General features: G+C 45.8%; 1 protein-coding gene across 11 annotated transcripts in view; it reads right to left on the bottom strand.

Annotated features, from left to right (window-relative positions):
- CDK14 (cyclin dependent kinase 14) overlaps window positions 1-25,855 on the bottom strand; it is a 579,759-nt gene that overhangs the window by 2,837 nt on the left and 551,067 nt on the right. Inside the window, exon 14 of one of the 11 annotated variants that reach the window (XM_068235459.1) lies at window positions 23,920-23,940. The exons of the other annotated variants lie outside the window; for them this stretch is intronic. The gene's annotated coding sequence lies outside the window, so the exon portion shown is untranslated. Of the gene's footprint in view, window positions 1-23,919; window positions 23,941-25,855 lie in introns of those variants that run through there. 11 annotated transcript variants of the gene reach the window in all.

Below are 25,855 nucleotides of genomic sequence, written 5' to 3'. Positions count from 1 at the left end.
TCAAGTCGGCAGATATGCCCAGAAAATACGTGCAATCAAGTCGGCAGATATGCCCAGAAAATACGTGCAATCAAGTCGGCAGATATGCCCAGAAAATACGTGCAATCAAGTCGGCAGATATGCCCAGAAAATACGTGCAAACAAGTCGGCAGATATGCCCAGAAAATACGTGCAATCAAGTCGGCAGATATGCCCAGAAAATACATGCAAACAAGTCGGCAGATATGCCCAGAAAATACATGCAAACAAGTCGGCAGATATGCCCAAAAATACGTGCAATCATGTCGGCAGATTTGCGCAGAAAATACATGCAATCATGTGGCAGACCTGCCCAGAACATATACCTGCTAATATAAATAAAAAAACAAAAACATTTACTCACCTGCAGCAGCAGACCTCCTGTCCGAGCCTCCATCCGGCGTGCAGCTCCCATGGGTGGTTGGGTGGATAGGTAGCCTGGTGGGTGGGTAGGTAGGTAGCCAGGTGGGTGGGTAGGTAGCCTGGTGGGTGGGTTGGTAACTAGCCCGGTAGGTAGCCAGGTGGGTCGTTAGGTAGGTAGCCGGGTGGGTAGGTAGGTAGCCGGGTGGGTAGGTAGGTAGGAAGCCTGGTGGGTGGGTAGGTAGCCGGATGGGTGGGTAGGTAGGAAGCCGGGTGGGTGGGTAGGTAGCCGGGTGGGTAGGTGGTTAGGTAGCCGGGTGGGTAGGTAGCCGGGTGGGTAGGTAGCCGGGTGGGTGGTTAGGTAGTCGGGTGGGTGGTTAGGTAGGAAGCCTGGTGGGTAGGTAGGTAGGAAGCCTGGTGGGTGGGTAGGTAGCCGGGTGGGTAGGTAGGAAGCCTGGTGGGTGGGTGGGTAGGTAGCCGGGTGGGTAGGTGGTTAGGTAGCCGGGTGGGTAGGTAGGTAGCCGGGTGGGTAGGTAGCCGGGTGGGTAGGTAGCCGGGTGGGTGGTTAGGTAGTCGGGTGGGTGGTTAGGTAGGAAGCCTGGTGGGTGGTTAGGTAGTCGGGTGGGTAGGTAGGAAGCCTGGTGGGTGGGTAGGTGGTTAGGTAGCCGGGTGGGTAGCTATCCGGGTGGGGGGCCCGACTCCTATCCTCCCTCCCTCCCTTCCTCATCTCGGGGGGCCCCCTACCGATATGCGCGGTGGGAGAGCGAGCGGCAAATGCAGGAAGTCTTCAGGGCTCTCCAGGCAGACGCTAGAGGCCCAGCCGCTTAGTCTCCAATATGTATCCAACTGGAGACATATCGGAGACCAAGCGGCTGAGCCCTCTAGCGGACATATATTCAGTGGTTTCACACTTTTTGGTTATGTCCTATACTTCCACACGTGTTAATTCATAGTTTGGATGCCTTCAGTGTGAATCTACAATGTTCATAATAGTCATCAAAATAAAGAAAACTCTTTGAATGAGAAGGTGTGTCCAAACTTTTGATAATATAGAATATATATATATATATATATATATATATATATATATATATATATATCTATATATATATCCAGCAGTCTTGCGCTTTGACAGCTGACACCTTATGGAATAATTGAGAAGCAATGTTGATTGGCTCTTGATCACCTGATTACTTATCACTTTTTTTCTCTAAAAATCTTAATTTTCACCTCTTTGAGGCTGCCGCTCAGGCCCTGCTGGGCCGATTTTTATCAAATAAAAAGCAGCACACGCAGCCGGCACTTTGCCAGCCGCGTGTGCTGCCTGATCGCCGCCGCTCTGCGGCGATCCGCCGCGAGCAGTGGTGAAAGAGGGACCCCCCAGCCGCCCGAGACCTGCGCAGCCGGACCAATCAGTTCCGGCCAGCGCTAAGGGCTGGATCGGAGGCGGCTGACGTCAGCTGACGTCCATGACGTCACTCCGCTTGTCGCCATGGCGACGAGAAAAGCAGAACAAGGAGGGCCGCCAGTAACCGCGTGATGCTAAACACTCCCATTCACTTGATTGACACGTCCAGGCGGCTTAAATGGTTAAACATGCTCGCAAAACTCACTTGAAAAGCATATGCTCTACCTTAGGCCATTCCCCCTTTGACCTGTGGCCAAGTTGCACTCCTACTACATAACCTAAAACACATTGCCTCTAGGTATGATTATTGTATACTATGCCACCTCTTATTTCCCCCCTATTTCTTTAGATCGCAAGGGCAGAGCTCTTTCACCTTTTGTGCCTTAGAACAGCTATACATTTAATTCATCATGTTACTTTTGTCACCGTAATTCCCAATTCTGTATTTTGTACCAATTCTGTATTTTGTATATTGGTGTATTCCATTTGTCTGTATTATTATGTACCCCATGTTTGTGTCTTACTTTGTACTGTGCCATGGAATACTGTATGTTGATGCTTTATAAATCAATAATAATGATAGAATTTAATTCTGCTCTATACTGTTGCGAAAAAAATAAACAAACCAGAAAAAAAAACATACTTTAGATCACAGGTGTGGAACTCCAGGCCTGGAGGGCCAGATCCATGCCAGTGTTTAGGATGGACTGAGAGAGGAGTGTGTTCTACCTGATGGACCACGCCTTACCTGATTCAGACCCATCAATTCATTTAAGCTGTGTCAAAAATGTGTGAGGACCTCGGCCCTCGTAGGACCGGTTTGACATCCCTGCTTTAGATGCTGCATGCAACTGCAATCACAGAACCCCCAATGTATAAACCTTTCAACAACCCCGGTTTGTCAGATCCTGTAGGACATCTCCACTGGAGGTGCGTGGAGATTTGTATCAGGTACAAAGGAGGAGCCATAAAGTACACAGTGATGCTATCAGGAACAACCATACATAAACATATATTTAAAGAGGAACTCCAGTGAAAATAATGTAATAAAAAAAATTCTTTATTTTTACTATATATATATATATATATATATATATATATATATATATATATATACCTAAATGATTTAGTCAGTGTTTGCCCGTTGTAAAATCTATTAAATCCCTGATTTACATCCTGACATTTATCACATGGTGACATTTTTACTGCTGGCAGGTGATGTAGCTGCTGCATGCTGTTTTGCCAGTTGGAAACCGCTGTAAACAGCCATTTCCCACAATGCAACAAGGTTCACAGACAGGAAACTGCCAGGAGTACCAAGGTCCTCAGAGTTTCTTGTGGAAGGGGTTTCACCACAAGATCAGTCATACAGCGCCCCCTGATGGTCTGCTTGTAAAAAGGAATAGATTTCTCATGTAAAAGCTACTGATTGGGATAAAGTTCAATTCTTGGTCGGAGTTTCTCTTTAAAGAGAACCTGAACTGAAAATAAAAAGTCAAACCATACACAGGTCATACTTACCTCCCCTATAGTCTACTCCTCAATCGCTTTCTCCTTTCCTGCATCCCATTTGTCCACTGTCAATGGATTTTTCCATCCTCCATTTTAAAAATGGCCATTACCCCATAACAGCTTCCTCGTCAGCACACTGTATGGACACTACCTTGCACATTAAGGTGAAATTGCAGTCGCGCACCCTGTCTAATAATGTAGGGAAGGCAATAGGATGACCAATCCAAAATTACTTCAATTCGATAGCCGGCACTGTCTTGCTAATGCACAAATCTTTTTATTCAGCTTTGTCATAAATAGATACATTTCGGAGCATAGCTCCTTTCTCAAGCAGTAACACGTTCAGTTGCAACTGACAGCAGGTGATATATAACGGACAGCAACGGGTATATTTCAGTTCTGACAAAATATTGTCAGAACTGAAAGGGATCACTGTAAAGAAGAAAATGGTGAGCTTCTGAGAGGAACTGACGGCGAGGTTAGTATGGAATATTCATTTGCAGCTACGTCATGTGTTTATTTTAAATAAAATTTACTCACTTCAGGTTCCCTTTAAGAGGCTTACCTCACAGAAGAGGGGGCAAGCCCAATTCAATTATTAATAATTTTATTGAAAACCAGACAATTCAAATATAACGCATTTCGCGGAACACAGTCCACTTCCTCAGATCAAATAAAACAGTATCTTTAATTCAGGAGTATCTGAGCAATATGGTGATGCTATTATCAGGAACAACCACCATACATGAACGTCTTTTTAAGAGGTTTACCTCACAGAAGAGAGGGCAAGCCCGATTAAATTAATAACTATTTTATTGAAAACCAGACACTTAAAAAAATAACGTGTTTCGTGGAGCAAAGTCCGCTTCCTCAGATCAAATAAAACAGTGTCTTTAAATCAGGAGTTTCTGAGTAAAGAGCCCCAAAAAGATGGAGATTTGTGGAGGTGCTGCAGTTACATCCTGCACCTCCCGGCAGGGGTGTGTGAACAACAAGACCGGCTGAAGAAAATGCCAAACCGATTCAGCTGTGCACTTAGCGGTGCGGTTGGAGTTCAGCCTTAAAGAGAATCTGTACTGTTCTTACAATAAAAAGCATACCATTCTATTCATTATGTTCTCCTGGGCCCCTCTTTGCTGTTTCTGCCACTCCCTGCTTAAATTCTGGCTTGTAATTGCCAGTTTCAGGCTGTGTTTACAAACAAAAGACATGGCTGCTAACCAGCATGTGATAGGCTGAAAGGAGCCGAGTCTGTGACTCATACAGAGCATGCAGGGGGCATGGAGAGGGTGTGTATAGCTTCTATCCTATCACAAACAGCACAGCACATTCCAGCCAGACTGCCTGAGCCCAACAGACCCTACAGAGGAGAGAAAATTAGATTATATAACAGAGATAATACAGCCACTGTGCAATTAGGAAAGGCTGCAGTAATCCAGACTACATTAGAACAGGTATAGTAACTTATAGGATAGAAGAAATAAGGCTGAAAATGTTGTTACAGAGTCTCTTTAACGCGCGGCGGCTGAAATATAAAAGCCTTCTTTTTTGTGCAGAACGCTGCAGACGTTTTGGGAGGAATCGTACCTCCGAAAAAGCCTCACGCCAGAGAAAGGAAAAAAAGATATAAAAATGAAAATGAGGATCCCCGCTGAGCAGGTGAATGACCTGTGGGAGCACAGCCCTCTCTGCCAGGATTATCAGCCTTGGCAAGCATCAGACGCCGCACAATTGATTAGATCATCCTGTACCTGCCACCGACCAGGCTCGGGAGACTAATTAGGAGGAGTGCTGCTTGCTCAGACACCCCATTGACACCTAATTTGCTCAGCCGAAGCCCTTGGGGAGAATGCATTATCTGTACAGCTGCACTTTTCTGCCTAGCTGAATCCAGACATAGCAAAGCAGGCTGGCCTAGAACAATGAGGCCCCTCTCCCCCGCACAATGACAATCTCAGCACTGAGCGCGCACACATAGACAAATGACAGTCATCACCGGGGGACGCCTGCGACCGCCCCTCTCCCTCCGCTTTCTCACGCATAAACACCGGTCTGGTTAAACACGGCACAGCGGAAGAAGCAAAGAACAAAAATATAAAAATGATAGCAGCCTGATAGAACTGTAAAAATGTCACGCTTTGAGTGGCGTGACCAGCAGGGGAACAGACCTTGTGGTTACCGGGGGCCCGGGACTAGAGGGACTGGTTACTGTGGTGGAGGCGCCTGGTATGTCTATAGTAATATATTCTACATAATTCTATACATATGGTATAAGGCCATGTTTCCATGCAGCGCTGCGCGTCACACCCTAAGGGGGCGGAGCTTGCGATCCCATTCATTATACTGAATGCTGAATACTTTGGCTGAAGTGCACCGAAATGCAGGCAACCATGCGCGGCGATTCAGCAGTGAGTCGCGGCACATGCATGGAAACGGCAGACAGTGCAGTCTATGCACGGTCTGCTGTCCCTGCTATCGCGTTTCCATAAGTGCGTCTGAAAGCACGCTATATGGCAGTGAGCCTTTAAGAGGTAATCGTTCACCTCTCTGGTATGAAAGATATGACACCAGAGAACTAGGAAAATTTTTTTTTCACATTCACTGCTATCATATGTTGAGGCACAATTTTTGAATTGACCCGAGGAAGCGGGTGAGTACCCGTAAAATGTGTTGCCTTATCTTTTTTGTTGAATACACACACACACACATATATACTATAGATATACTGCCTACCGCCATCACAGTAACCAGTCTAGGTCTAGACCTATATACCGGGAACACCCCATAAGACCTGCTGTTTGGGAGAAGCACTGGCCAAGTTGTCTATCCATCACTTTGGTCCGGGCCAGAGTCACTCATATCCTTACACTTGTCCATATTTCCTCTTTCCAATACATCATTTCAGTACATCATACAGCAAAGTCCCTGGTATACATGTGCTTGCTGGTTGAGCAACTAGATAAAAAGGCAGACCTCCTGCCTCCCACCCATGCAGGATAAAAAACTCACCGAGCCTCCAGGGACATCTCTCTTCTAACCTTCCTGTCGCACCTAGTAGCTTTCCGATGCCCTCAGTGCACAGCTCCCGGCGTGTCACCTGACCTGCATCAGATCACGTGACATGCCGGGAGCCTGCACGGATGCTGAAAAGCCACTAGGAGCCCTAGAAGTAGTTGCTGAAGGCTCGGTGAGTATTTTATGGTCCCAAAACCCCCCAAAGCATAGTCACAGTTATCCCCTCAGGCATGCTGGTTAGTTGAGACTTCTGGTTGCCTGAGTTCCAGATGACGGGGACTTTGCTGTATTAAAGAACTGACTCCTTATGTGGTGCCCTATATACCCCACCCGTTGACAGGTGACTTTGTGAAGAGATCATTACTATTATTTACTTCACCTGTCCATAGTCAGTTGTAAAGTCAATACAATATAATCTCTAACAGATATTAATAAAGTTATTGGTTTTAGGCTATGGAGGCTGTGCGCTCCTTTTGAAGCAGAAGGTGTGAGGGCTGTTATTTAAAACAGATCCAAGATGAAAAACTAACTATAACAAAATAGAATATGATTATTTCCTCCTGTGATACAATAACAGCAGCCATGTTGTTTGTAAACATTACACAGAGGCAGGCTTATCAGCACCATCAGCACTCAGTCTGAAAAAAACCTAATCCCCTTTCCTCCTCCCTCCTCTCCCTCTGAAATCTCTGGCTAGTAATACCTCCCCCTCCTCCTGCCCAGACTGAGCTCCCATGAGCCCTTGCTACTGCCAAGGCTCTCAGAAAAAATGTGGGCGGGGCTTGTTTAGTTTATAGGGAATTAGAGTATTAAAACAAAAAAGTATTTGGCTTGAGGAATGCCCTAAACACAATTGGAAAGGAACACAATTATGCAATGAGTAAAAGTTCATCTCGGATTCACTTTAAGTTGGTTGTATGACTAGTGGCGGCCAGATCTCAAAGAAATGTGCTTTTTTACAATGCACTTCATTATGTCTTGGCTTTATGGTTACTGGTAAAAATGAGAAACTTCAACCTAAAACAAACTTCCCAACTCTCAGCGTGACAAAATGCAGCACAAATTACCACCCCACATGGAGAGAGACTGCTATGCAGGGTTTTAGGACACACCCAGCAACAGCTAAACACTCGCCTTTTGCACGGATTTAAATGCACTGCTTGAAGGAAAGTGTGGATGTGATGTCACAGGAAATGGAGGCCCTGCCTACAAAGGAGGAACATGGAAGATGATAAATAAAGGGGATAAATCATGTGACAATTATTCAGCTCTGAATTCAGGTAGTTAAAGGGCAACTGAACTGAGATGGATATGAAGGCTGACATATTTCCTTTTAAACAATGCAAATTGCCTGACTGTCCTGCTGAGCCTGCCTCTAAAACTTTTAGCCATGGACCCTGAACAAGCATGCATGACGTAAAGGACAACTGTAACGAGAGGGCTATGGAGGCTGCCATATTGGTTTCCTTTTAAACAATACCAGTTGCCTGGCAGCCCTGCTTATCTATTTGGCTGAAGTAGTGTCTGAATCACACCAGAAACAAGCATGCAGCTAATCTTGTCAGATCTGAAAATGTCAGAAATATCTGATCTGCTGCATGCTTGTTCAGGGTCTATGGCTAAAAGTATTTAAAGGCAGAGGGTCGGCAGGACAGCCAGGCAACTAGTATAACTTAAAATTGAATAAATATGGCAGCCTCCAGATCCCTCTAACTTCAGTTGTGCTTTAGGTGCACAACTTGAAGTGGGATGTGATGTCACAGGGAACCGAGGCCAAGCCCACAAAGGAGGAACACGGAAGATGATGGCTAGAGGGGATAGATTACGTGACAACTACTTTGCTCTTGATTCAGGTAAAGGGCAACTGTAGCGAGAAGTATGTGGAGGCTGCCATATTTATTTCCTTTTAAAGAGACACTGAAGCGAAAAAAAAATACATGATATAATGAATTGGTTGTGTACTATGAATAATTACTAGAAGATTAGCAGCAAAGAAAATATTCTCATATTTTTATTTTCAGGTATATAGTGTGTTTTCTAACATTGCATCATTCTCTAATATGTGCAGATTACACAAAACTCTGCATTTAAAATGATTCTTTCAGAGCAGTCTGTGAACTAATGACCTCTCCTCTGGTAGAGAAAAAGAAAACTGTTCACTTACAGTTGAGATAATAAAAGTCAGAAGACAGCCCTCTCGACTTTGAAAGTCGTAGAGATTAATGGCTTTTTTGCATAGAGAACAACTGGAGTTTCTTAACTCTTCCTGTACTGGAAACAATTACACTGATGTATCTGATCTTAATGTTTTATTTCTTAGCTGTGCTACACATACAAATCATAATATCATAATTTTTTTTTCGCTTCAGTGTCTCTTTAAACAATGCAAATTTCCTGGCAGCCCTGCTGATCCTCTGCCTCTAACACTTTTAGCCATAGACCCTGAACAAATATACAGATCAGGTGTTTGACTTTTTTTGTTTGACCACACTGACTGCGTTTTTCAGGTGTGTGATTCAGACACTACTGATGCATGAAAGATCCTCAGGACTGCCAGGCAAGTGGTATTGTTTAACCGCTTGAGAACCACATGCTTACACCTCCCCCCCCCCCCCCCCACGTTATTTTTTTACAATTCAGGCCATTGCAGCTTTAAAGAGAACCCGAGGTGGGTTCTAAAAATCCTAATTGCATACAGAGGCTGGGTCTGCATATAATGCCCAGCCTCTGTTACTATATTGTTCCCCCCAGGCCCCCCTGCGCTCTGCTTGCCCCCATTAATCAAACCGCTGAGCTAGCGACATGCACGCGTTGGTAGCTGGATGTTTACATTGCCACTGTCACTCTCTGCCGCTCCCCCACCTCCTCCATATCGCCGCTCTCCGCCTGCATCCCTTCCCTCCAATTTTTAATTAAAAAATCTTCTTTTCCTTTAATGCTTCCTACCCAGCATCCCTCCCTCCCCCCAGAGAGCCAATCAGTGTGATCGGTCGGTTCTCATAGGCATCAGCCTTTCAGAGGGGATCATCTTTTGGACCAATGGAGAGGACAGCTCAGTGACAGAGCTGTCCCTGTACAACACTGTCCAAGGTAAATATTGGGGCATGTTGCAATCTAACAGTCTGCCAGCAACAATCGCCGCCGGCAGACTGTTTACAGAGCTAAGCTCTGTTACTCAAGTGGGGATGCGCGCGCAATCCCCTGCAATACACTCCCCCAGGACTTGACGCCAATCTGCGTTAGGCGGTCCTGGGGGAGCCACCTTGCGGTTGCCAATCGGCGTTAGGAGGTCGTAAGGTGGTTAAATATGGCAGCCTCCATATCCCTCTCATTTCAGTTGTCTTTTAAAAACCTCCTCAGTGGGCAACGCCATGGTTTGTTTTCAACCTTCTTGCCATTAACCCCGATTCAGGCTTTGGTGGAAAGAAGAAGCCAGGAGCGGTAATCCCAAGCCCGACTTGGGGCAGCCCACAGGAAGTATGCAGACAGTGCAGCGTGGCAATGTTTCTAACACACCTCCCCCCAGGATTCAGATACTGGCAGCCATTCTTCTTCCGGTCCTCGGAGGCTCCTGATCCCTTTGGTGAGCACGCGGTTTGCCGTCATGATGACAGATGGTGATTTCATTATAGAGGCACCCAGAGGACGGAAGGAGAAATGCAGCGCTGGATCCAGGGGAGGTGAGTAATGTGCAGGGCTGATGCAGTTCTCACTGCAGTATGATTTTTTCCCCCTGCTTTTAGGGGCTAACAGCTCGTGAAAAAATGTGTACCGCTTGTAGACCATAAAATCAGGAAATAATAATTCCACCGTAAGAAGTAAAAAGTGCTTTATGAGAACAGAGACTCTGTAGTGGAAGAGGGGAAGTAAAACACCAGTTTAGGGTGGGCTGAGCCTTTCAGTCATGATTAGAGACAAATGAAACACTCATTCTTCTAAACTTGGTACAATTTTTTATTTAATTTTACAATCTGAATGCAGCTTACAAATGGGCCAATGCAAACCAGCAACTACGTCTCATTGGTCCAATTTCCATCTGCATGCAAATTTCAGCAAAGGTCAGAAACCTCTGCAATTCACTGCGGCTGGATCGTGTAATGGTTAAGGGCTCTGCCTCTGACGCAGGAGACCAGGGTTCGATTCTTGGCTTTTCCTGTTCTGTAAGCCAGGAGCTATATAGTAAGGAGACCTTGGGCAAGACTCCCTAACACTGCCGCTGCCTATAGAGCACCCCCAACCTTGAGTCTGCCAGGAGAAAAGCGCGGTAGAAATGTTCTGTGTCTTGATTATGGGCTGGTCACCATACATATGCTCTAAATCGGTAATGATGACTATATCCAAAAAAGGAAAAAAAAAACGTTGCGATAAGCCACCTCAGCGAAACACAATAGTAAAAATTAAACATCCTACAGCCAATCGGTTTAAGCCTCGACTGCAAAATGAATGTACTGAACATAAAGGCGAATCTTAAGCACGGTTTGTTCCAGGACTTTAGAAAGCTGCGTATCATTTATCCATATTTAAACACCTTTGAGATTTGCAGTGTGCTGCCATTTTTTTTTATTTCACTGAGCACTTCCCTCTCCGGAGAATACCATAATTTATTTTCTAAATTCTTTTTTTGCTTTGACACTGCGGCAGAACCTCTCTCTTACCCTTACATTGTCTAAAGAGATTTGCTGTGCAAAGAACAAAGTCTCCCAAGCCTTCTGCAATTACCATTTGAATCAGCTGCGGCGGCACACAGGATGGCGGGGCTTCCAATAGAAATCCCAACATTGGGGGGGGGGGGGGGGGGGGGGGGATGTACTTGTAAGGAGCGGCTTCTGGAGGTGAAAATACTGAGGACACGTACATGAGATGTGTGTGTGCCAGAGCCAAGAACTGCCTGTGTGCATGTATATCTAGATATGTCATATTATTGTTAAAGTGCCAACCTATTCCGTGGTGCTGTACAAAGTGAGAAACAAACATGGCGTACATAATACAGACAACGGTGTACAGCAAATATAGACACTGGTACAAAACACAGGCTTAGTAATTGCAATAAAAACTGTAACATGATGAATAAAATGTACAACAAATGCCCAGGCACAACGGGCTTGATTCACTAAACTGTGTTTTATTTTACGGATGTAACTTTTATGCATTGCACTACACGCTCACAGCAAAGTTACGTCCGTAAAAAACAACGCAAGGCGCGTGCAATAGGAGCTTTACGCTATACCGCGCGTATGTTACTTATTGTGTGGTGATAGGGTGTAACTGCACTGCACTGAATTGCAGTTACTGCAATTGAAAATAAATAAATAAAAAATAACTTTCAATAAAGATCACAGTATACATTCACAGCACACACATTGCACAACACTAAAAAACAATAAGGGCCCTTTTCCACTAGCAGTCGCTAGCGTTCACGCTGAACGCTAGCGATTGCTGAATCGCAATTCCGCCGATTTTCCGACGTTTGCGGCTGTGATTTTGCTATGCTATGCACTGCATAGCAAAATCGCGGCAAATATCGCTCCGCCGCGCTGGTGGAAAAGGGCCCTAACGGTGTTGGGGCCCACAGCTGTAGAGGGGCCCCAACACTATTTAATTGCCACACAAACAGCAAGGAAATATACTAAGGCACACACTCACTTGACCAGTCTCAGGGCTGGAACCCACTACAATATGCTATCGCTAATCGCAATCGCTAGCGTTTTGTATGAGCGGTTTGTAAGCGATTTCATGAGCGTTTTAGGTAGCAGTTTTAAAAAGTGTAATTCATTTCCCAGCGGTTGTGTAGCAATTAGCGATTTCAATTCTGATTGGTCCTTTCAATTAATTTTAATTTTGTTACAGTGTGCAGTAATGTAAAAACGCTAGCAACATCGCTCTGTGTAGGTTTTGATGAGCGATTATGCCGGCATTTATATACTTTACATTGCAGAAACACTAAAAATGCTGCATGTCCTGCGTTTTGCGATTTGGTAATTGCAATCACTCCAGTGGAATTTGGCCCATCCATTAACATTAGCTGAGCGTTTAGAGAAATCGCTAGTGGTTTGAATCGCTCCCTAGACGCTCAGAAAATCGCTCTAGTGGCTTTGAGCCCTTAAAGCGGACCCAAACCAAACATTTTTTTAATTAAAAATATTTATTTGCACCACTCTGACACAAAGATAAATAAACACTCCTTCAAACCTATGAGCATTTCAGTGCATGCTTTTCACCCTTCTCTTTTCATAACCAGGGTTATACTGGGGGCAGCCGTTAGCAATTCCTCCATTGCCGGACACCACCTACTCCATCAGTTTGCCGGAAAAATGCCGGCAATTTGAAAGGAAGGGAGGGGTTCCTCCAATAAATGTAAAATATTTTATATTTGTCTTCATGCAGCTGAAAAAAGGCTGCTATTTATTATTAAAATTTAGAAAATAGATTTTATTTCTGAAATCTTGTATTTTTAATTTGGGTCCACTTTAAAGAGGAACTCCAGCCTAAACAAACATACGGTCATTAAGTTACATTAGTTATGTTAATTAAAATAGAAAGGTAATATAATCTCTTACCCACCCTGTTTTAAAAGAACAGGCAAATGTTTGATTTCATGATGGCAGCCATCTTTTTGGTTGAAAGGTGACAGGGAGCATGAGACACAGTTCCAACTGTCCTTTGTCCTAAACACCTCTCCCAGTTGCTAGGCAACGTGAACAACATAATAGGAAATCCCACCATGCTCTGCACAGCATCAGGGAAAAAAAGCCTGGGCTTTTTTCTTTGATGGGTAGAGCTTAGCTAAAAATGCAGCTAAAAATGATGCTTTGGTAAGAAAAACAAAGTTCTGATGCTGTGAAACTGTTAAAGAAACACCAAGTCTTTTCAGTTCTGCTGAGTAGATTTTTAGTCCGGAGGTTCACTTGAAGCTGTTCTGTTGCTGCTGCTGCAGTGCAATGCTTACATAGGCCAAGAAAGCCTGAAATATATTAGTGAATGCCAACTAACACAAGTACGCGTGTAAAAAGTTATGCGCGCACACTTCTGTCCGTAAAGTAAATGCCGCGCACTACCAACCATATGCCAGCATTTGCGCGCGTAAAAAATTACAAACATATTTAACGCATGTAATGTGAATAGCGCGCGTAAAGTGTGTAGCGCTCACATGCTACGCACTACTGCAGTTAAGTGAATAAACCCCAAATGAGTAAAATTACAAGACAGCAAAGGGTGAGAGAGCCCTGCCCTTGTGAGCTTACATGCATCCACACACCAACTTTTTTTTCATAAGAAAAATGGCCCCTAAAGCAATGCCTTTGCTGCTGTTTTATAATTCAAACCACACCGGTCCTTTCTATTCTGCTTCATCTTCCTTCAGATTTACATTTTAAAATAATACATTTAAAAGATAGGAATAAAGATTAAACACATTGGTCTGTACATCTTTACCATAAGGCATGAAGGCATGTGCCTAAAGGCGCCTGATGACGGAAAGGCGGCTCACTCCTCACCCCATGTGCCTCCCTCCTTCCCTATGCAGATTCCTGATGAGAGTGTAAATGAGAGGTCACTCACCCAGCTCTAGGCATTCCACTTACTAGATCTCCCTTCAGTCAGGGGCAACTCTGGCTTTTTAACACTTGGGGCAACTCTAGCTACTTAATACCGAGGATAGCTCTGGCTATGATGAGCAAGGGAAGTAAGGAAGAAGTGACAGCTGGGACAGCCAACACACTTGTGGGGGTTTGCAGGTTCATGGAGGGCGAAGTCTGGGGTGCCAGAACATCTGCCTATAGGCTCCTGTGATGTAAATCCGGGCCTGAGAAAGAGGGATTTGGTTACCAAAGAGGGACTGCCCCTCCAAAAGAGGCTGAAGGCGATGAAGTGAGGCCTAAATCAATAAACTGTATATGAGGTGACAACCCCCCCCCCCCCCCGGTGTCAAATCTGGTCATGGCTCTGCTTAGATACGACATATCACAGTTTTTTTGGCCACTGCTTGTCAGATTATGTCACGGGTGGTGTTACAAATGCTGCCATTCAGCTGCTTTTTAATTGCACAAAAATGGTCTTCAACGGGACGCAAAAACTGCCCAACAAATGTGCAGTTCAGTCGTTCGTCTGAAAGAGGCTTACTACTGCGTTGGTCTCCAATGTGCAGCCAAAACATCTCTGGTCCATTGAGGATGAATGCCTTCTACACACACTAGATGATTTATGGCCAAGGCAACGCCTGATACCTCCCCCAAACCCCACCCCCAACCCCGAGGCTAGTATAGCCTTGGCCCCCCAAACTGTGACCTGAGGGATGGAGTCTCGGTCTCTGCTTGAAAAAAAAAAAACTTTACTGAAGGTGTTCTTTAAAACCTTATCACAACAGGCAGGGGAAGTGGCCAATATAATCTTTTCCGTAAGACTGTAATCCTGTTCTGTGTTCTTGGCCTTCTCATTAAAGAAACCTCTCACCTTGGTGGAGGACAGAAGCTACAGAGGCCATCTGAGAAGGTCCTTCAGCAGTAATCTCATGGAAAGTACACCTCATTTCTGTTCCACTCTCGTGGTGCAATTTACCGTTGCAAGAAGCAAGTGTGAAAGCCAATGACGTCAGTCAGTCATTAGATGCTGTCAAATAAAACAGGTTCTGCACAGGATCAGACCTCTTCCCCGGCCCACAAAACCGCAGCACACCTCAGTAAGCGGGCACTTTCACTTAGAGAGCAGCTTTATAAGTTCAGCCACTTGTTAAGCAAAAAAGATTCCTACAACTGCCTGGTGTTACTTTTTCCACAAACAAGCAGTGAGGAAGCAGAGCCCATCAATGAAAGCTATCCAAGAAACAAAAACACAAAAATATGAAAATACACAGAGGTTACCTCACTAACGCCTATACGTACATTACCCATAATTCCATGCAGTCAGATTGAGAAGAGTTTCTAGATGGCTCCAAAAAGACAAGACAAAACATTTATATGGTGCTTTTCTCCTGGCAGACAAAGCGCCAGCCATTAGGGCGCGCTCTATAGACAGTAGCAGTGTTAGGAAGTCTTGCCTAAGGACTCCTCACTGAATAGGTGCCGTCTTACTGAACAGAAAGAGCCAAGAGTTGAACCCATCTCCTGTGTCAGAGGCAGAGCCCTTAACCAGCACACAACCAGGGAATATAGATTGGTCATCTACTCATGGGTTGGACAACATCCCTTAAAGGGCAACTGAAGTGAGATGGATATGGAGGCTGACATTTATTTCCTTTTAAGCAATGCAAATTGCCTGGCTGTCCTGCTGATCATCTGCTTCTAATAATTTTAGCCATAGACCTTGAACAAGCATGCAGCATATCAGATGCTCTGACTGAAGTGTCACTGGATTCAGCATGCTTATTTCAGGTGTGTGATTCAGACACTACTACAGCTATGATGCCAGATATTGTTTAAAAGGAAATAAATATGGCAGCAAAAACAGGTTTCGCACTTAAGGTGTCCTCTAGGGCTGGTTCAGACAGGCATCCAGGGTCACCTCACATGCCAGGGAAAATTGGGATCTGAACGCCACGTTCGCGCAAACGCCGGTAAAAGCCCAATACAAACGCCGAGTCCCGAACGCTGGCGGTAAATGCGGGGCAGACCCCTGTGTGAACAAGCCCTAAAGAACAGCCAAGAGCTAAGAAATCTATTGGAAATTGTCTGCCTGCCATGCCACCCCCATGTAATGTGCCCACTCCATCCCCCGTCAGGCCCGTGGTGAGTCTGGCAGCAGCTCATCTGTCATGACTCCTCACCTTTTCCCACATCCGGTGTCTTTTTGAAGTGCTACCCGGTGGGCCTGTAATACGTGACACTGACTAATGTTGTGACGTCCGTACGTGTGGCATTATCACATGGTACAGGCGCTGGGTGGCAATGGAGTCATGCCAGCCTGACAGGTGGGCCTGCAACACGCACTGTGGGCCCATTGGGAAAAACGCACGCTGTTATCACCGTGCACCCGATCAAGCCCTTGCATACGAGATTTCCCAGCATGCCTAACGATTCTTTTGAACAGAAACCAATCAAACCGAACAATCGGGTGGCCATGTTGTGGCTTCAATCTCCGCCAGATTCGATCATAATGATCGAATTGGCCGGATACCGATACTCAAAATTGAGTAACATATGGGTACACTTACAGTCATCTAATGTTTATGAGGGTTCTGGCAAAGATACTGATCATAGCAAACATACTCATCATTCAGAGGCACTCATGCTTGATACACAGCCATAGCAGTTAAAGGGGAACTGAAGAGAGAGGTATATGGAGGCTGTCATGTTTATTTCCTTTTAGACAATACCAGTTGCCTGGCAGCCCTGCTGATCCTCTGCCTCTAATACTATTAGCCATAGCCCCTGAACAAGCATGCAGCAGATCAGGTGTTTCAGTGGTTCAGACTTATAAGTCTGATCTGACAAGACTAGCTGCATGCTTGTTTCTGGTTTTAATCAGATACTACTGCAGAGAAATAGACCAGCAGGGCTGCCAGGCAACTGGTATTGATTAAAAGGAAATAAACATGACAGCCTCCATATACCTCTCTCTTCAGTTCCCCTTTAAGGCACCTGTTTTTTCAATGACCCGATGAAGCGGGCGAGCACCAGCGAAACGCGTTGTCAATTTTATGTGCTCAAATAAAATACCCTTTTCAAATAAACTGGTGTTCAAGAGAGGGAAGATTACCTCTCTGTGTATAAGATCAACAGCTTTATTAGCCTATCTTTTATTCATTGGGCATCTACACCCCTGTCTCATCATTCACGTGGACCCTACTTAGCCAAAACTTAGAGGGATCTGGGCTCAAAACTCACAGATAGTCAGCAGTTAACACAACATCCCAAAATAAGCGTGATTGGCCTTGACGCCGGCAGAGGAGCTTAGCCCACATGCCTGTTGGATAAACGGCACCAACAATCTTGTTTATTTTTGGAGGTTGTGTTAGCTGCTCAGTGGCAGCTCTCACTTCACATCTTTTGGGGGGTACACCATGGCTGGCTGGTGGGACCCATTTGGGTGATCAAAATTAATGTTTGTATGGTGATCTTTAGATATTTTTTGGCAGGTGATACAATTAAGGCTGACTAGTTCAGCAATAATAGAAATTAATTACTAGGGATCTTGCAAGGATTGTGAGGTATTTATGGCAAATAGATAAGACCCTTGGTTTACTTAAAGGGGTTCTGTGGAGGCTATTTAAAACAAAAAACTGACACTTACCTATGGCTTCTATCGGCCCCCTGCAGCTGTCCTGTCGTCGTCCTCCTATGATTCTCCATCCCCCGCCGCCGGTCTAATTATTCGGCTAACAAGACGAATACTGCTCGTTCCCGCACGCAGGCGCAGTACGAAGTTTTCTTATGCTGCGTCTGCGAAGTAAGTTCCCAATGACGCACACAGCCGCAGTTTAGTTAACAGCATAATTAGACCGGGACCGGAGGTGGGGAATGGAGGATCGCAGGAGGACGGCGCGGGACATGACAGCTGCAGGGGGCCAATAGAAGCCCCAGGTAAGTGTCAGTTTTCATCCAAAGAACTCCTTTAATGCCTACATACAGTAGACTCAGGCTGACCGAGTTTTTGACAAACCTTATCCTGCTCTGTGTATGCTGCTGGAGCCTGGAAACCGTTAACTGTATGTTACTGAGCAGGTTGGGCACTCAGAGGGCCACAGTGATTCCCGGGGGGAGGGGCCATTGTCCCATCATGCCCCAGAGTAGCACCGCCACTGTAGTCGCTGGCTATCTGGGAGTTTTTAGCCCAGTTCCCTTTACATTTTGCTCCGTGTATTTGTACAGCCTTGTGAGCTCCTCCTATGCTGGTTATCGGCCTGATTGAAAGACTACCAATTTTTTTTGCCTTGACATGCAGGTATCAGAATTGAGTGATTAGCTATTAGGGTTAGCGAGCCCCATTTATATTCATTTAAACAATGCGTGCATTACCTCACTGATGTGTCACTAAGCGAATGTTAATTGTGCCCCGCTGCAGCAGTGAAATGAATGCTGGGATCATCTGGTTGCCATCATTGAGTAAATTACAGCTCAGCGGAGGTTAACAAGCAGATTGCTTCTAAGCGGTTATTTTCTCACATCGCGTCTCCATACGGGAGGCAGCCAATCGTTCCGCATTATTTCCAAGCCTTTAAAACCACAATAAACCTTAAAATAGATCCGGATTCTGGGAAAGCGACAGTCCCATTTTCTGATACCTATTATTATTTGTTAGCTGCATGAATAGGTATAAAATTAAGCACAGAATCTAGGCAGATTTGGAGATTGAATTTCTATATCATTACTGAGCATTTTCGCTCTCGCAATTTTCCACTGCGATTTACAGATTACATCAAACAATTCATAGCAAATGCGGTTCATCAGCAGGGCTTACGTTCTAATGTCGTTACTAGGGTTGTAAAAGGCAAAGACAGTGGTGTTGCTAAGGAGTTATGGGCCCCAGTGCAATTTTGACAAGGGCCCCCTCAAGCACTCATAACAATTCATAAAGAGCACCAAAACCAGCCAAGGACAGCCACAGTGCCAGACTGGTTTAGGCAGGGGAGGGGACAGCGGCAGTGCCAGAGAGGTGTAAGCAGGGGAGGGGACAGCGGCAGTGCCAGAGTGGTGTAAGCAGGGGAGGGGAGAGACGCAGTGTCAGAGGGGTGTAATCAGGGGAGGGGACAGCGGCAGTGCCAGAGAATTGTAAGCAGGGGAGGGGAGAGGTGCAGTGCCAGAGAGGTGTAAGCAGGGGGAGGGGACAGCGGCAGTGTCAGAGAAGTGTAAGCAGGGGAGGGGAGAGGTGCAGTGTCAGAGAGGTCTACATACACATGAGGCACGGATGTCTGCAGTTGCATGGAGACAAGCAACAGTTGAAAGTCTCCAGCAACGACAGTTGTATACAAGCAACGATTGTATACACGCGGCAACAACCTGTCTGCAACATAGCGGAAACTGTTGTTCAGCAACTTCTGTCGCAGGTTCAATGAACTGTCAGACTCACAAGAGTTGCTAGAGACTAGCATACACACGACTGCACCGACTTGAGACTAGGGACGGTTGCTGCAACAGCTGTTGCCGGGGATTGAACAAGTCAATCGCCTGGAGACAGCTCTGATTAGCAACAGTTGCTTGCGCGCGCCTCATACACATGGAGGACCTGTTGCTGCAACATACCGGAGCCATGTGTTTCCAGCAACAGTTGTAGCCCGTGTGTATGGGCCTTTAAAGCATGAGAGAGGGGACAGCTGCAGTGCCAGAGAGGTGTAAGCAGGATAGGGGACAGCTGCAGTGTCAGAGATCTGTAAGTAGGGGAGGGGGCAGCCACAATGCCAGAGAGTTGTAAATAGGGGAGGGGACAGCCGCAGTGTCAGAGGTGTAAGTAGGGGAGAGGACAGCCGCAGTGTCAGAGAGGTGTAAGCAGGGGAGGGGTCCAGCTGCAGTGTAAGAGGTGTAAGCAGGGGGAGGGGGCAGCTACAATGTCAGAGAGGTGTAAGCAGGAGAGGGGACAGCTGCAGTGTCAGAGATCTGTAAGTAGGGGAGGGGGCAGCCACAATGTCAGAGGTGTAAGTAGGGGAGAGGACAGCCGCAGTGTCAGAGAGGTGTAAGCAGGGGAGGGGTCAGCTGCAGTGTAAGAGGTGTAAGCAAGGGGAGGGGACAGCCACAATGTCAGAGAGGTGTAAGCAGGATAGGGGACAGCTGCAGTGTCAGAGAGGTGTAAGCAGGGGGAGGGGCAGCCACAATGTCAGAGAGTTGTAAGTAGGGGAGGGGACAGCCGCAGTGTCAGAGAGGTGTAAGCAGGGGAGGGGTCAGCTGCAGTGTAAGAGGTGTAAGCAGGGGGAGGGGGCAGCCACAATGTCAGAGAGGTGTAAGCAGGGGAGGGGACAGCCGCAGTGTCAGAGGTATAAGCAGGGGGAGGGGCAGCCACAATGTCAGAGAGTTGTAAGTAGGGGAGGGGACAGCCGCAGTGTCAGAGAGGTGTAAGCAGGAAAGGGGACAGCTGCAGTGTCAGAGAGGTGTAAGCAGGAAAGGGGACAGCTGCAGTGTCACAGAGGTAGAAGTAGGGGAGGGAACAGCTGCAGTGTCAGAGAGGTGTAAGTAGGGGAGGGGACAGCTGCAGTGTCAGAGAGGTGTAAGCAGGGGAGGGGACAGCTGCAGTGTCAGAGAGGTGTAAGCAGGGGAGGGACAGCTGTAGTGTCAGAGAGGTGTAAGCAGGGGAGGGGGCAGCCACAATGTCAGAGAGGTGTAAGTAGGGGAGGGGCCAGCTGCAGTGTCAGAGAGGTGTAAGCAGGGGAGGGGACAGCTGCAGTGTCAGAGGGGTGTAAGCAGGGGAGGGGGCAGCCACAATGTCAGAGAGGTGTAAGTAGGGGAGGGGACAGCTGCAGTGTCAGAGAGGTGTAAGCAGTTTCCACTAGCCATGATGCAATGATTGCATCACATCCGAATTGAAACCAATGCAAGTCAACGGAGTAGTTTCCATTGAATTGATCCAGGAAAAATAATTGGATGCATGCTGCAGATTCTCGCAGAATACATCCAATTCGCCTTAGTGCTAATACGAATCGCATCATCCGGCTAGTGAAAATGGGCCCTAAAAGACACCTGTAGTGAGAGGGAAATGATGCGGTCATACTTCTTTCCTTTTAAACAATACCAGTTGCCTGGCAGCCCTGCTAATCTCTTTGGCTGCAGTAGCGTCTGAATCACACACCTTAAAAACACGCATGTAGCCATCCAGACGTCAGAGTACCTGATCTGCTGCATGCTTGTTCAGGGTCTATGGCAAAAAGTATTATAGGCAGAGGGTCAGCAGCTCAGCCAGGCAATGTGAATTATTTAAAAGGAAATAAATATGTCAGCCTCCATATCCCTCTCTTCAGGTAGCAGGAAATCAATAATTTAAAGATTGATAAGATACTGTGACAGAATTCCGATGCAGCCCAGGATGAGACCCCAATTTTAGCCGCGCTTCAGGAGATATAGAATATCTAGTAATGATTTGTTTGCAGAGCCTGTAACCCGCTGCGTGTCCCCCTAAGCTGACAAGCATTAAACATATTCCTCCTGTTAATCCACATGATGGCTCAGAGCGGAGGCGGGGAATGCTGGACAGGCCTGGGCACGCTCACACTCCCTGCAGATGCTGCTCATGGTGTATGTGTGCAGCCACTGAACGCACATTCCACTCCACGGGATCAGATCACGGAGCGCTACCAGAGACATGACAGCCGGCCACCCCATACAGCGGGACTGCGTGCCAACACAGGAGGGGGGTACCTCGCCCGCTGCCCTCCTATCCCAAATACTGCAGAAACTATGTGTTGAGGTCAGCCTGGTGTTCAGCTTTTCTTTAAAGGGACTCTGTAGGGGTCGGGGGAAAATTAGTTGAACTTATCCGCGTACTGTGCAGACACAGACTATACTGGGCCTGCACAGTACGCTCCTGGTGACATCAGCAGGATCGAGGACATGGCAACGCAGGCGCAGTGGTTTTCAGATTTTAAAGTCTGAAATTCCAGAAGTGAACCGGAGGCGGGGCCAGAGCATCGGTGAGTGGCTGTGCGGGCACAGGATGTCTGCGGGGGACCATTAGAAGCCCCGGGTAAGTTCAACTCATTTTCCCCCGACCCCCCCTACAGTGTCCCTTTAAAGGACAACTGTAGTGGGAGGTATATGGAAGCTGCCATATTTATTTCCTATTAAACAATACCAGTTGCCTGGCACCCCGGCTGGTCTATTTGGCTGCAGTAGTGTCTGAATCACACCAGCATCAAGCATGCAGCTAATGTTGTCAGATCTGACAATAATGTCAGAAACCTCTGATCTGCTGCATGCTTGTTCAGGGGCCATGGCTAAATGTATTAGAGGCAGAGCATCAGCAGGACAGCCAGGCAACTGGTATGGCTTAAAATGAAGTAAATATGGCAGTATTTATACAACTCTCACTACAGTTGTCCGTAAAGAATTTTGTGTAAGCCTATCCATGTTTATTATTACATATTTCACACAGGGCATGAATGCAAACCTGAAGTGAAATTAAACTGACGCAGTAATCACATTATAGTCCTAATCCTAAATAGGACTTTCCTGGAATCCCATAGTCCTATTTTGATGTTAATGGTTGAAAATCTAGGATAAAATTTTTAAAGAGAATCTAACACCCCCCTTCCCCTTGGGATACTTACCTTGGCATGGGGAAGCCTCTGGATCCTAAATGAGGCTTCCCCCATCCTCCTAAGGCTCAGGGATCCAGCACCGGAAGCCCCCGAACACTGGCAAGTTAAATATTTACCTACCTCGATCCTGCAAAGGCACAGTAGCTGCTTTCTGATTGGGTTAAAGTGAACCTTAAGCCAGAAAAAAAAAGTTTTACTCACCTGGGGCTTCTACCAGCCCCCTGCAGCAGTCCTGTGCCCTCGCAGCCACTCACTAATCCTCTGGTCCCCCGCTGCCAGCTAGTTTCGTTTTTGCCGACAGGCCCGTCAGGACTGGCCACGCGTAGCTTTTTCCACATTCCCGACTGTAATTAGCGCTATTGCGTGCCGCAACGCGTACAAAAATACGCGTTGCCGCATATCTATGCGTTCATAATGTGGCAACGCGTATTTTTGCACAATAGCGCTAATTGCAGTCGGGAATGCGGAAAAAGCTACGCGTGGCCAGTCCTGACGGCAAAAACGAAACTAGCTGGCAGCGGGGGACCAGAGGATTAGTGAGTGACTGCGAGGGCACAGGACTGCTGCAGGGGGCTGGTAGAAGCCCCAGGTGAGTAAAACTCTTTTTTTCTGGCTTAAGTGTCTCTTTAAGGCGGAAATAGCCGAGCCTGATCATGCCTGCGCAGTAGAGAGGACACAATTAGTTTCGGCTATTTCCATCTAAACCCAATCGGAAAGCCGCCACTGCTGCTGTGCAGGATCAGAGTAGGTAAATATTGCAGGTGCTACTGAGCCTGCGCTACAGCCAACAGGCGGGGGGGGGGGGGGGGGGGGGGTATTGTTACAGCTTCTCTTTAAATGTTTCAATCAAATGATGAAAGTCCTTTATTGATCACAACATTTTGAACCACTGAACATGTTATCAGTGTTCTGCTCTCAGAATTGTTTTTTCTCAGTCACACAGGAGTTTTATGACCTCGGATTCATTTTGAGGGACTGTTAGGCCTCAATTCACTAAGATCATGCTGGAGATAATAAGGCAAGAGAAAACTTACCACCACACAGCAAAAGAGTTATCTTATCTCTTCATTCCTTACGTTACCTCTTCTGTAGTTAATTTACCTCCTCTGTAGTTATTTTCACAAGCAGTTAATAAACAGCCTGTCTTTAACTCTGGAGTTATTTTAAGGATTGAAGAGTTAACTTAAAGACAGAAGAGTTAACTTTAGGTTTGCCTGAGGTAAAATGTTTCCTGAATACTGCATGCCTTATCACCATGGTAATAACTCTAGAAATGTTATTAAAGACAGGAGATAAGCTTAGTGAATTGAGGCCTTAGTCTACTTTGCCTGACTGCAGAGAAAGTGTCATTTCAAGCCCTGGATACTTAGAACTAGGCCAAGTTCCATTTTCCGTACTTACTTTAGTAGAAGGAAACCTCTGGATCTTCATCATCCAGTTCCAGTAATTCCAAGAACTATCAGCACACCAAGATAAAAAGCACACCTTTATTATCAATATTTATTTATAAAGTGCCAACATTCTGTGGCGCTGTACAAAGTAAGAAACAAACAAGGGGGATGTAAAGCATCGCTGTCCCCCGATTTTACCATTATCAACATGAAAAAAAAAAGAATTTTAGGTGCCTCGCAGTCTCCCCCTTATAAAGACTCTTCAACCCAGAGTTCTGACAGTACTTAAAGGGAACCTGAACTGAGTAAAACTATTTAAAATAAACACATGAGGTAACTTCAAATGAACATTACATAGTTACCTTGCCATCAGTTCCTCTCAGAAACTCACCATTTTCTTCTGACAATGATCCTTTCCAGTTCTGACAACATTTTGTCGGAACTGAAATAGATCAGTTGCTGCCAGTTATATCAGGTGCTATCAGTTATAGCTGAGAGGACAACTGAATGTGCAAAATGGATGACGGAGAATTCCCTTCATCACAGTGGACAAACAGGACGCGGGACAGGAGAAAGATTGATGAGCAGACTACACGGGAGGTAAGTATGACTTGCGCATGTTTATTTTGACTTTTACGTTCAGGTTTTCTTTAAAGGACCACTATTGCGAAAAAAAAGTAGTCGGTTAAAATCTACCAGAACCGACAGGTATTGGGCCAGTCTCCTCAAGGGGGATTCTCAGGGTTTTCTTTGTTTTCAACAGCATTTCCTGAACAGCAGTTTAACTGCTAAAATAGTCAGATACCAGCCGGCCTCCCTAATCACTTCACTTGCACACTATTCTGTCAGTTAGACTTTGCAACTGCTGTTCAGGAAATGCTGTTGAAAAGAAAGAAAACCCTTAGAATCCCCCATGAGGAAGACTTTTCGTGATACTGGTCTTTGAAAATTACTAAAAGTTTCAGTGGAGATGAGGATAATGGTTTATTAAAGATCAACTATTGAGAAAAATTGCAAAATTTAAAAAATATACCAAACATATAAATGTAGTTTTGTCCAAGAGTAAAACACACTAGAAATTACTTTTTCGTATGTCGCCATAACTTACAGTAGGTAGTGAACATCTGACAGATCTGTCAGGTTTTGGACTAGTCCATCCATGGGGAATTTTTAGTTATTTCTTAGAATTAGAAAAGCACTTCCTGAATGCAGTTGCTCAGTCCAACCACCAAATAGTGTACCAACAAGTAGGGAAGCTGGTCAGCATCTTTGTTTAGGGCTCTTTCACACCAGAGGCTGCGGTAGAAAAGGCTAAAACGCTGCCTTTTGCTGTCAGCGTTTTGGTGCTTTTTGAAGGAGTTTTTATGCTTTTCAACGCCAATACATAGCTTTTCCATATCGTTTTACAGCTCTGAAAACGTCTTTTTATTGAGTTCCGGGGATTTTTTTCAGTGGTGAAATGTTTTAAAAAAGCTGTAGTTTGCGTATTCCATTGACTATCACTGAAATGCGAAACGCTGCGGTCGGTCCTGAAAAAGCGCAGGGGAGCTTCAAAACGTAAAGCTCAAAAGCGCGGCGTTAAGTGTGAAAGGTAAAATTAAAGGTCTATGGACTTCTATTTTATCATGGAAAACACAAACTATGGCGGGGGCGGTAAACCGTGGAAAAAGGCCTCTAATGTGAAAGAGACCTTAGACTCTTTCCAGGAAAAGAATGCAACAGCAACATGGGAGAAAAGTAACTGCTTATCTGTATGTGTTTACATGCATTTTAAATGTTACAATTTTCGCTATTGTGGTCCTTTAAGATATGCTCAGTAAAGTTTCTCTGATTAATGGGCAATGCTGAGGTCTCGGGGCCATCAGCGTGGCGCTAATTCTGTAATCCGCTCCCATTTCCCTTACGGTAATGAGTCTGCATAGCGATGGAGCGCAGGACTTGCAGGAGAACTGATGGATGCGCTCCGTCGTATTACAAAAA

Source organism: Hyperolius riggenbachi, chromosome 5 (assembly GCF_040937935.1).
Source record: "Hyperolius riggenbachi isolate aHypRig1 chromosome 5, aHypRig1.pri, whole genome shotgun sequence".
In the NCBI taxonomy this organism is placed as follows: domain Eukaryota; kingdom Metazoa; phylum Chordata; class Amphibia; order Anura; family Hyperoliidae; genus Hyperolius; species Hyperolius riggenbachi.
Note: the sequence above shows the minus strand (reverse complement) of the source record. Positions and strands in the feature narration are given on the sequence as shown.